General features: G+C 39.1%; 1 long non-coding RNA gene across 1 annotated transcript in view; it reads right to left on the bottom strand.

Moving 5' to 3' along the window:
- Positions 1-6033, bottom strand: part of LOC104283363 — a 30637-nt gene extending 24604 nt beyond the window's left edge. The window contains exon 1 of the long non-coding RNA XR_717895.1: positions 5735-6033. This is a non-coding gene — a long non-coding RNA (uncharacterized LOC104283363). The remainder of the gene's footprint in view (positions 1-5734) is intronic.
- Positions 6034-9650: the final 3617 nt, after the last annotated feature.

Below are 9650 nucleotides of genomic sequence, written 5' to 3'. Positions count from 1 at the left end.
GCACCAGACATCCTTTACCTTTTTTGCAATTTCTTATTTCGTCAAAGCTTACTGACCTCTTCAGCTCTTCAATTTTTCTCCAGGTCTTTTGTTTCTGAGCCTCTCACCATGAATGAAATTCTGTGTTTATGTTCACGGATCTCAGTGGTTCTCCAATGTTTCTCAGCCAACTAAAAATCACCTTACCTGTCGAAGTTCAATAATTACCCTACTACAATAATTTGATTTACTTTCCTGATCTATTAATGTTGCAGAAAATAGACAAATATTATAAAGCTCATGTTCACATCCTCAAAGGTGTTTGGATCCCTTAGCCTTCCTTGTTTAAAAAAGAACTAGGGGCCATATTGTATCTTAAGCTCCTAAACACCATCATGTGTTTGAACTTAAGCAGTTTTAGGTATTCTAATATCCAAGGCTTTATGGAAAAAAATTGCCAGCTTATATGGAAAAGCCTTTCAGAACCTCTTTTATGATATTTACAGATAACATTCAGTCTAGTTTAGGACAGAGGGCTGAGATAGGCTGGGAACAACCCTGTGCACCATCACTGCTGACAAAAACAGAGTGCAGGTGATCCTGCTGGCTGCCCTGAGCTCTGTGTGTTGGAGATCAGTATTTTGAAGCAAGTTATGTAATTACTCACTATAACAGAGTATGCATTGACTAAGGCATTCCTTTCTAACCCTTTTCCATTGTAAGCCTGTCAAAAGTTCATGTCAGAAAAAATCAAAGAGCGTACTCGATGCAGTAGGGTGCATTTTAAGTTCTCTTCTTAACATTTCTCAGGAATAAAACACAAGTGAGATGAGGTTTCCAGTGGAAGTACTGCTTTTAATCAGACTTTCATACTCTTCTACATTAATATGTCATTGGGTAATTGAACAGGTACGGTACCTGTCAGCATGCAGAGGTGTGTCACACCTGGAGCTGTATAAATAGACAAGAGTGAGGGAGGTACCCCTTAAGGTTCTGGGATATTCTGCTGCAGAACTTATTGCAAAACTCCGGCACATTTGCAAAAAGCTTTTTTTTCCTTCTCAACATGTACAAAATTTTCCTGGGTTTGTATTCAGATGCCAAGGCAGATTATTTTCCCCAACTTCAGACGTAATTTTAGCAGCTAAGATTGTTTCGTACAAACCATCTTTTCCCTTTTTCATAAAGAGGATAAAAAAGCTGAAAGATTACCATATCATGGGTACTGTATTCTCTGTGTCACCTTTTTGCGCACAAGTGCTGGATTCATAATGACCTGTGTGAATTCTAGACAGCAAATGATCAGTCTTTTTACGAATTAACTGGATTTGTTTTCTGTGTTGAAATTTGATAAATGTACCAAGAGCCCTCAAAACCATTACATATCCCCACAGCTATCCCTAAACCCTGACAGTATAAACAGATACATGTGTACATCCCCCAGAAATTGTATGGCATATTTAGGATATTTCTATTTAGTAATTTTCTCTTTAATCTAGGATATGCTTCCCCTGTGTTGTAAAGCAATTACATAATTAATGGTTACATTCAAACAGAATGGCTCGGGAGAGAAAAAAGAATTTTTAGGACAACTGTGTCAGACTGGAAAGGAAGTACGCATCAATAATTCCCCTTCACATTTGATACTTCAAATGGTATTAACTTAAAAGTCCAAATGCAAGTTATTAAGCAAATAAAAAAAAAAATGAACAAAATGAAGAGCAACCTTGTAGGGACAGTGATGAACGGAGAATAAGGACATTTGGGTTCAATTCCGAACTCTTCCCTTGCCAGTATAGCTTTGGGCAGTTTCTTTGTTCCTCAGTTCCTTATCTATTTAATAAGGGTATTAATACTTGATTAATTCTATTCCTTGCCTGCATGCCTTTCGAAGGCCTTTTGAAGGTTTTTGTAGTAGAAACTACTACTTATGGTATCTGTAAAACTCTCAGCAAAATGGAGGCCTGTTTTTTGTTGAATTGAAGAACAGAATTGCAATTAGAACTTATGTCTACCATAGACCCAGTAAAAACTGCTGTTTAGTAACAATAATATGAGGCTATACAATATGTAGTGCTAAAGATGGCCCTTCAGAGAGCTTCTAATTAAAGAGTTGACCTACGAGAGCTGATAAATATTGAGACAGCTATAACAGATCTAGTTAAAAAATTATGCAACAAAACATTTCCCTGTCAAAAAAAACCCCAAACATATTTTAAAAGAGTTGCAAATTATCTGTGAGAAAAACAGGTAAACAGATATCAGTACAATTTCTTGTAACAAATCAAAATCTGATTAAAAACGTTGAAATGAAATGCTATGTAATTTTGAAATCAGTATTTCCATACTTATGGATTTTTAGAACTTTTTATTTTTTAAAAACATTATGCTTTTTCAATTTTTTATCCTGGTGTATGAAAAACACAGATGCTGATCTACTGAAATTTCTTGTCAGATGAATATTCTTTCTGTGGTTATTTATGTTTAAACAACAAAAATTTAAGACTAATTTGGTTTTATTTTAGGGGTTTTTTTTGCTGGCCTTTCAAAAATCTGGGTTTTGTTGGATCTTGAATCAAGACAGCTTGAGGCATTCCAAGTACAGGAATTGCTTATGTGCTCTGTTATTAAAGTACATTTTTCTTGACTAGAGATAGTTATTGTAAGTGTGAAAAATATTTCCACTGTTGAGTATAACTTTCTTGATAACACAGATGGTTCAAGCTCAAATCCACAGTTTACCTAAAGAAAGAGTTCGATGGACTGAAATGAAATGTTTAAGCATCAGATCTTTATTGAATAGTATCTTAAAAGAAAAGTACTAATTTTACTTGCTTTAGAAGTGACAGAGAAAGCCAAGTACCACTGTTGTGCAAATGTGTAAAGTAAATGACTAAAAATGTCAATAAAGAAAGAGTTCCAAGTCACAGTAAATCATTGACAGAAACGTCTGCTAAAGGCAACGAACATCCTGTGTTGTGCGAAACCTTCTCTTTCAAAATCACTCTCTTTAGAAAATAATCCACTGTTCTTGCTATATATACATGCTTTCTTTTTCTAATATTTTTCTTTCTTCCATAATGCATAACCTAGCGCAATAAAAATTTCTATGCACTGTATTCTTTACAAATTACAATGAAGGAAATGTTACTTTTTATGTAATATATATCCTAATAATATAGACGTTTATAAGCACGCAAAATTGCACAGGGAAAGAAAATCCAGATGATTTTATGTTTCCTTTTTCAATATGTATGTATATTCTGTAGGAAGTTTACTATAATTATGACCTCATATTTTGTTTCTATACCCTAAAGATAAATAGGTTCCTGGATGAAATAAAGGGCTAAACATCATGTATTAACTAAAAAATGAACATATTTAATGTAGGACAAAGCTTAGTAAGTGCTCTTGAATCTAATAATAGTGAGTGCTTTTATAAGATCAGTGATATTTTAAAGGAATTCTTTTTTTTTTAATAAGCTGCTTAAGGAATTGACAATACTTAGTAACAATGTTAATACTGTCACAAAAATAAATAAGGCAATGATTGATTCCAATAAGAAGATACTTCTCTTGGGTTTGGAGTCCACTAATAAAAGTAAACTTCTGCATAGTCTGATAATTTTTCACTAACAATGTATCTGTACAGTTCCATGATCTTTAAGAATGTAATTAACCTATTTTTCTTGTCCTAATTACAAGGCGAAAGGATTCACATGGGTAAAAGGAAAAATGATTTTGCTTAGAAGGGAAATACAAATTATGCCCGAAGCCTAATAAATCTGTTGCCATGACAATCAAAGAGCCTGGTCTTATAAAATCTTTCATAATTTATTCACATGAGTAGTTCTTACTCATACGAGTTGTCCCATTGATTGAAATAGGACTGCTGATGTGAGGAGAAATTTGCAATGGGAAACCTGAATTTAGGATGCAGTCCTTGTTCACATACAGAGCTGAGGGGACTACTTCCACAAGTAAGAGCAGCTTTCAACAGTGAAGACTGGAAGATGACATTTATGAGTTGTCCTTCCTCAGTTTTCCTTATTGGTTCTTATACTAGTCACACATTTTAGATGGTATAATACACAAAAAATCTACTTCAATGCACATGTATGCATATTTTGAACCTTTACTCCAAAAAATCAAGGCTGGTTACTCTGAACCCTACTGAAAAATTATCACACTACAAAAACGTGTTTGTATTGTCTCTGTTTCCTCCTACTGCAGTGATTTGGAAAAGCTGCATTACCATTCTCTCTCTAAAAACTGTCTTACGTAGTCCTTCACCATACAAGGAGAAGATGTATTGGGAACTACCACAAAATTCCACTTGAATAGGTTTTAAGTTCTAGTTCTTGTTCCTGAGTCCTGGTGTGGACTGGCCTGGCCTTTTTGCATCCCTCTCATCCTCAAAACCTGCTGCCAGGAACCCGTCACTTCCATACCCAGCTGGACAGCCCGTGACAACCACCACACAAATGCACTCCTGGTCCGTTTCTCACCCCATCAAAAGCAGTGGGATTTGCGGGGGATTACCCTCAGAGCTGGGGCAGGCCCTCACCACAATTTGCTCCTCAAGAGGCGCTCAACCTTCCCTCTTCCAAACTGAGTCATCAACCAGAATGCATAAGAACATATATGTATTTCACATCATGACTCTTTCAGCTTTTAGTTCTACCCTAATTTCTGAAACAGAGATGCAAGTAAACCAGGCTTTCTGGAAAACGAACCTGTTCTTCCATCTCAGTACACTCACTGTATAGTTCCTGATCTGCTTGGCAATTTCCTGATAATGACCCCAAATTTTGGCAAGTCATGTAGTTAATTAATAACATCACCTCACACTCCCCTAGCACCTTTCATCCAGGAAGATGAAAGCACATTACAGCTGTTAATGAAAAATATTTTGCAACATCCACTGAAGCCATTTATTATAATTCTCAACACCCTGCTAATACATGACCAAAATTACTTGATATGAGAACATCTCTTACTGCATTTACTTATTTTATGAGTTGGGTCATCCAGAGTAACATTGTCATAATTCACAGTGGTCATTTTTTGGCCTTCTGATGTGTGTAAAAGGCTCTGCCTCCCACTGTATCTAAAACACAACATCCAAGTCTGGATTTGATATTTGTTTCCCGTGGGAAACAAAATAAAATGTATCTTTTGTACGTGCGGATCTTGCAGACATTCAAACCCCTTTTGTAGCTCTTATTTAGTCGGATAATACTTATTCAGAACTATTCTTATGTTGGTAGAGGATTTTTTTTACCTTCTATTTTTGCCTTCTAGTGGTCAGTACACAAGTGGGGTGCAGGGAAGGTATAGCACCAGGACCCCTCAGAGACAGACAGAGCGAGAGAAAGAAGAGGCAGGAGGAGGGGAACGGAGGGAGGGAAAAAGAGAGAGAAATGGCAAAGCAAATTCTTAAACATCCTCTTTAGCGTGGAAATATGTACGATACAGCTATTGATGTTACAGCAAATGGCAGCACAGGTGTGCAAACACACACACACACGCACACACATACACACTGTCACAAAGCGAGGGAGAAAGACAGAAATGATCTTACAAAGCTGCTGCAGTAATCAGGACACTTGCTCCTGGAAACAACCATACAAACAAACCTTCTTTTAGCTTTCCACATTTTTTTATTCAATTTTCATTTCATTATTGCTATTATTTTTACCTCTCAGCATAACAGAAAGATGGTTATTATTAAAAAGAAGGAAAAAGGCCTTACCATGCAGTGCATCAGGAAGAGATGAGAAGCACAGAGCATGCTGCAGAGATTAAGCTCAGCATGGCATTCAGATATCCTTTGGAATTGAAGAAAATTGTCCAACCCATTCTTCCTAACAAAGCGGACAAGTTTTCTCTAGGCTTAAATTTTTCACCAGAAGTCAGATCCTTACAGTGCATTATATTTTCTTCTTCAGGAGATATATTTCCTCCAGTTAAGTTTCAGCTCCGCAATGCCATTTCCAATCAGCTCTAAGAAGTTCTTCATTCCCAGATTCGTGGTGTCATCAGAGGGACTCCAAAGAAAATCAAAGAAAGAAAGAAAAAAAGAAAATAATACCTTACCGAAGCCCTGAAATTACTATGCAGAAAAGGAGAAGAAAAATACCCGACAACTCCTCATTTATTCTATTACCTATGTGTTTCACAACAATCAGTACTACCTCTTTGGTCTCATATATGCAGTGCTGATTACCTGTAATAAAGGAAGAGTCAAAAACTTTCCCAGTTCACACATGATGCATTTTCATTACTGCTGCTCAACTATGCACTACCAAACAACCCTTCTCGTCCTGAGGAATCTTTAAAACCATCTGACAAAAACATCAGCTGTCCCTTTCCCTTCCCAAAGAACATGAATATTAGAATTTCGAGAAAAGTGTCGGAGAAAGCTTGACAAATACCCCCAAAAATACAAATTAGACCTAAAAGCAAAATCCTCAAAGCAGGAGAGTTCTTGAGCAAGGAAATGCCTTGCCTGAAGGATTTGGGGACACGCGCACTAAGTCATCATAGGGAAGGAGAAAGGGATAAAGAACGGGTGGCTGACGGTGGGTTTGGAGAGGATGGGGTGGGACTGACTGGGTGTCAGGCGGGAATGGGATCCTGAGTCACCCTCAGCCTCCTGCCTTCTCACTGACAGCAGCCCGGGTTTCCCCTGCACTTTCTGCAAAGCATATTAATTGATTCTGGTTGCTGAGCAACTAACTCTGGGGAGCCACATCCACGGCTCCGACTCCGGCACAGCTTCAGCAACAGCGGCAGGGAGAGGGGATGGTGTCCCCTGTCTCCCTCCTCCCGGGGCTCGCTTACCCTCCCCAGGATGCACTCAGCCGCCCCGCAGGGAAGCTTTGCAAGGAAAAGGAAAAAGCCCCTGTTAATGCAGCAGGGAGAGGAGGTGGGTTATTCCCCCTACCCTGTGCAGCACCAGCAGGACTCGGGCCAGCAGCCCTGCTTCACCCCTGACAGCGGCTGCAGCCCCAAAGAGCATCCTCCACCCCGGGGCAGGGGGGCTGGCGCAGCCGTGGGAAACCCACCCAGGCACGGCGAGAGGTAGGCGAAGCAGGGTGGTGCAGTTCCCTTCCAAAAAGCGAAGCTGGGTTAACCCTCTGGTTCTCCAGGCAGGCTGCAAAGATGCCGTTGAAATGACAAACAACTGCCACGGTTATGCCAACTCATGGGTTCAAAAGTGAGTTTTCAGTTGAAGCTGTGGCCACTTAAGCTCTGTCCCTGCAATAACGGCGTAAACATATTAGTTTTTTCTGACCTCTTTATCATGTTGCACTTCAGGCAGAGCAGACACTTCTCTGGCACACAGTAAACCAAAGCCACCGTCCAGAGGAATTGCCTGGATGTCTTTTTCAGGGACTGCAAAATGGAGCTCTCTGACGTAACCTTGTTTATGTTTATGGGTTAAAGCATAACCATGCTTTAACCCATGTTGAGTTTACGTTCCTCATAGGAACAAAACAGCAGTGAGGCCATTTAGTTTTGGCCCTTAAAAGCAATGGGGTAACTGGATAACTGGAGCTGGCTCCAAGGGGGTCCTCCTAGAGCACCTCAACTGATGGCCCCATAGCAATGACATACAGGATCTCTGCAAGGTTGATGCCAAGCGGATGGACCCTGAAGAGGCCCTGGCCACCGCGATTTGTGGCAGGGCTTCCGCTGACTCTGTGACTTTAGAGCCTGAAAAAAAATCTCCACAACCCAGTGTCCGAAACAAGACATTTTCCTTGTGCTCTCATTTTGGATAAATCCTTAGTCAGGTCATGGCATTTGTTCAGCACTGACTAAGCTGTCTTTCCGTTGCACAGGTAAGATGTAAGAAATGAAAAGACCTCAAGATTTTTCTCCCTGTGACCTGGCAGTAAGTGCAATATCAGATCTTGGCCAAACTGCTCACGCGTCAAAGGCCCAAGCTAGATCAGCTCTTTATTTCTGTTATAGTGATAGGACAAGTTAAAGGGCAAGACCCTGAGAGCTGCCTTAGCTTGCAGTCACATAAATAAACAGAATCATCTAATCCTCCACTTGAAAAGCTCCAACCTATAGCTTGTGTTTGACATCTAAATGGCAAACACAGGGTCTTTATGAAAAGGGGACAGGTTATCTTAAGCAAAAGGGTAACTTTTCTGACAGTAGCTTAGCCCCACCATACTCTGCTTTCATGCTTCATAAACAAAGATCTACAGTTTAGCCTCATTTTCTTCGCAAAGCCAGATGCTTCACGTATATTCAAAGCTCAGGAAGGACCATTAGATCAAGTTAGGAGAGCTGCTATAAGAAACAGATAGCAGGACATACTCAGTTCATCCAGTACGTCTACTGATATGAGCATATACCTCATATTCTTAATCCCTCAACTACAGCATACAGAGAAATATGGGAACCTCAGTATTGATTTAGTAAATGAAAGTCGTTTAGCCTCCAACAGCAACAGAATACAGCAGGATATTTCTAAGGAAGAGATCTGTAGTTCACCTGCTCTGTGAAATTGTGTCTCCTGAGGTTTTCTCACGTACTAAACATAGGTTAAACACATTAAAACACACTACAACCTCACACAATAAACATAGACTGGCCTTGATTTATATGGTCACCAGTTTATGTAATTAATTTGGTATCAGTGATTCTACACTTAACACTTCTTCTGATTCTTCAAACATTTCTTTTGACTCTCTCTCATAGTACCTCATCTTTGTGCCTGGACAGGAATAAATCCAACAAGGTTTCCTCTAGCGGTGGCTGATGCAAATAGTGTATTTTGTTGTGTGTCACTGCTCATATATGACACAAGTTAACTTGCTTGCAACAAAGTGCTGAAAAATGACCAAAAACAGGATTGAAAGGGAGCTGATCCACCTCTGTCTCACAGCAGGATCAATCCCACACAGGCTAGTGCTGGGAAATGGCTTTTCCTTACAAAAACCAGTCCTTACAAGTCTCCTTTCTGGAATCTCCATACTTGTAAAAGGCAATTTATTCCAGCACCTCACTACTATAAATACAAAAAGGGTATTTCTAAGCGCCATTGCTGCAAAGTTAAACACACTGTTTCTTGTCCTATTCACAACGATCAAGGAAAAGATCTCCCTTCCTTGTTGTAACTACCTTTTATTTATATAAAATTCACTATATCTCTTCTCAGTCTCTTCCCTCTCTAGATAAAAAAACTTATCTGAGCCTTTACTTTTCTGTCACTTTTTAGGGAATGTTTTGTCACACACTGACCTCTGGATCATTAGAGTTCAGAAAACTGAATGTGAAATGTCATATATATAGGGATGCACATTAATAAGGTACCAAAGAGACAGCGCCTGGTTTAGCAAGGGAGTCATGTAACGTAGGAACAGGGAAACAAGGGGGGACTGCTTCATCTAGCTGTGATAATAAGGTTAAATAGTGTTTCAATATTCCTTTTTTCTTTTCTGAATGAAATAGGGTGAAAGAAAGAAGGAGATTAAATACAGCTAGGTGCCGTGTCTCTGTCAATGACTCTTTCCAACCTGTGGAAGGAGATGGTTCAATTTAAGGGCATAAAGGAAAAAGATTATTTTTTTCCCTTGAATTTGTATAATGATTTATGAAATACTAAATAGAAGAGCACAAGATTTCAGGTAGATAGTACATGAAAA

This window comes from Charadrius vociferus, unplaced genomic scaffold, assembly GCF_000708025.1.
Source record: "Charadrius vociferus isolate BGI_N301 unplaced genomic scaffold, ASM70802v2 scaffold282, whole genome shotgun sequence".
Classification (NCBI taxonomy): domain Eukaryota; kingdom Metazoa; phylum Chordata; class Aves; order Charadriiformes; family Charadriidae; genus Charadrius; species Charadrius vociferus.
Note: the sequence above shows the minus strand (reverse complement) of the source record. Positions and strands in the feature narration are given on the sequence as shown.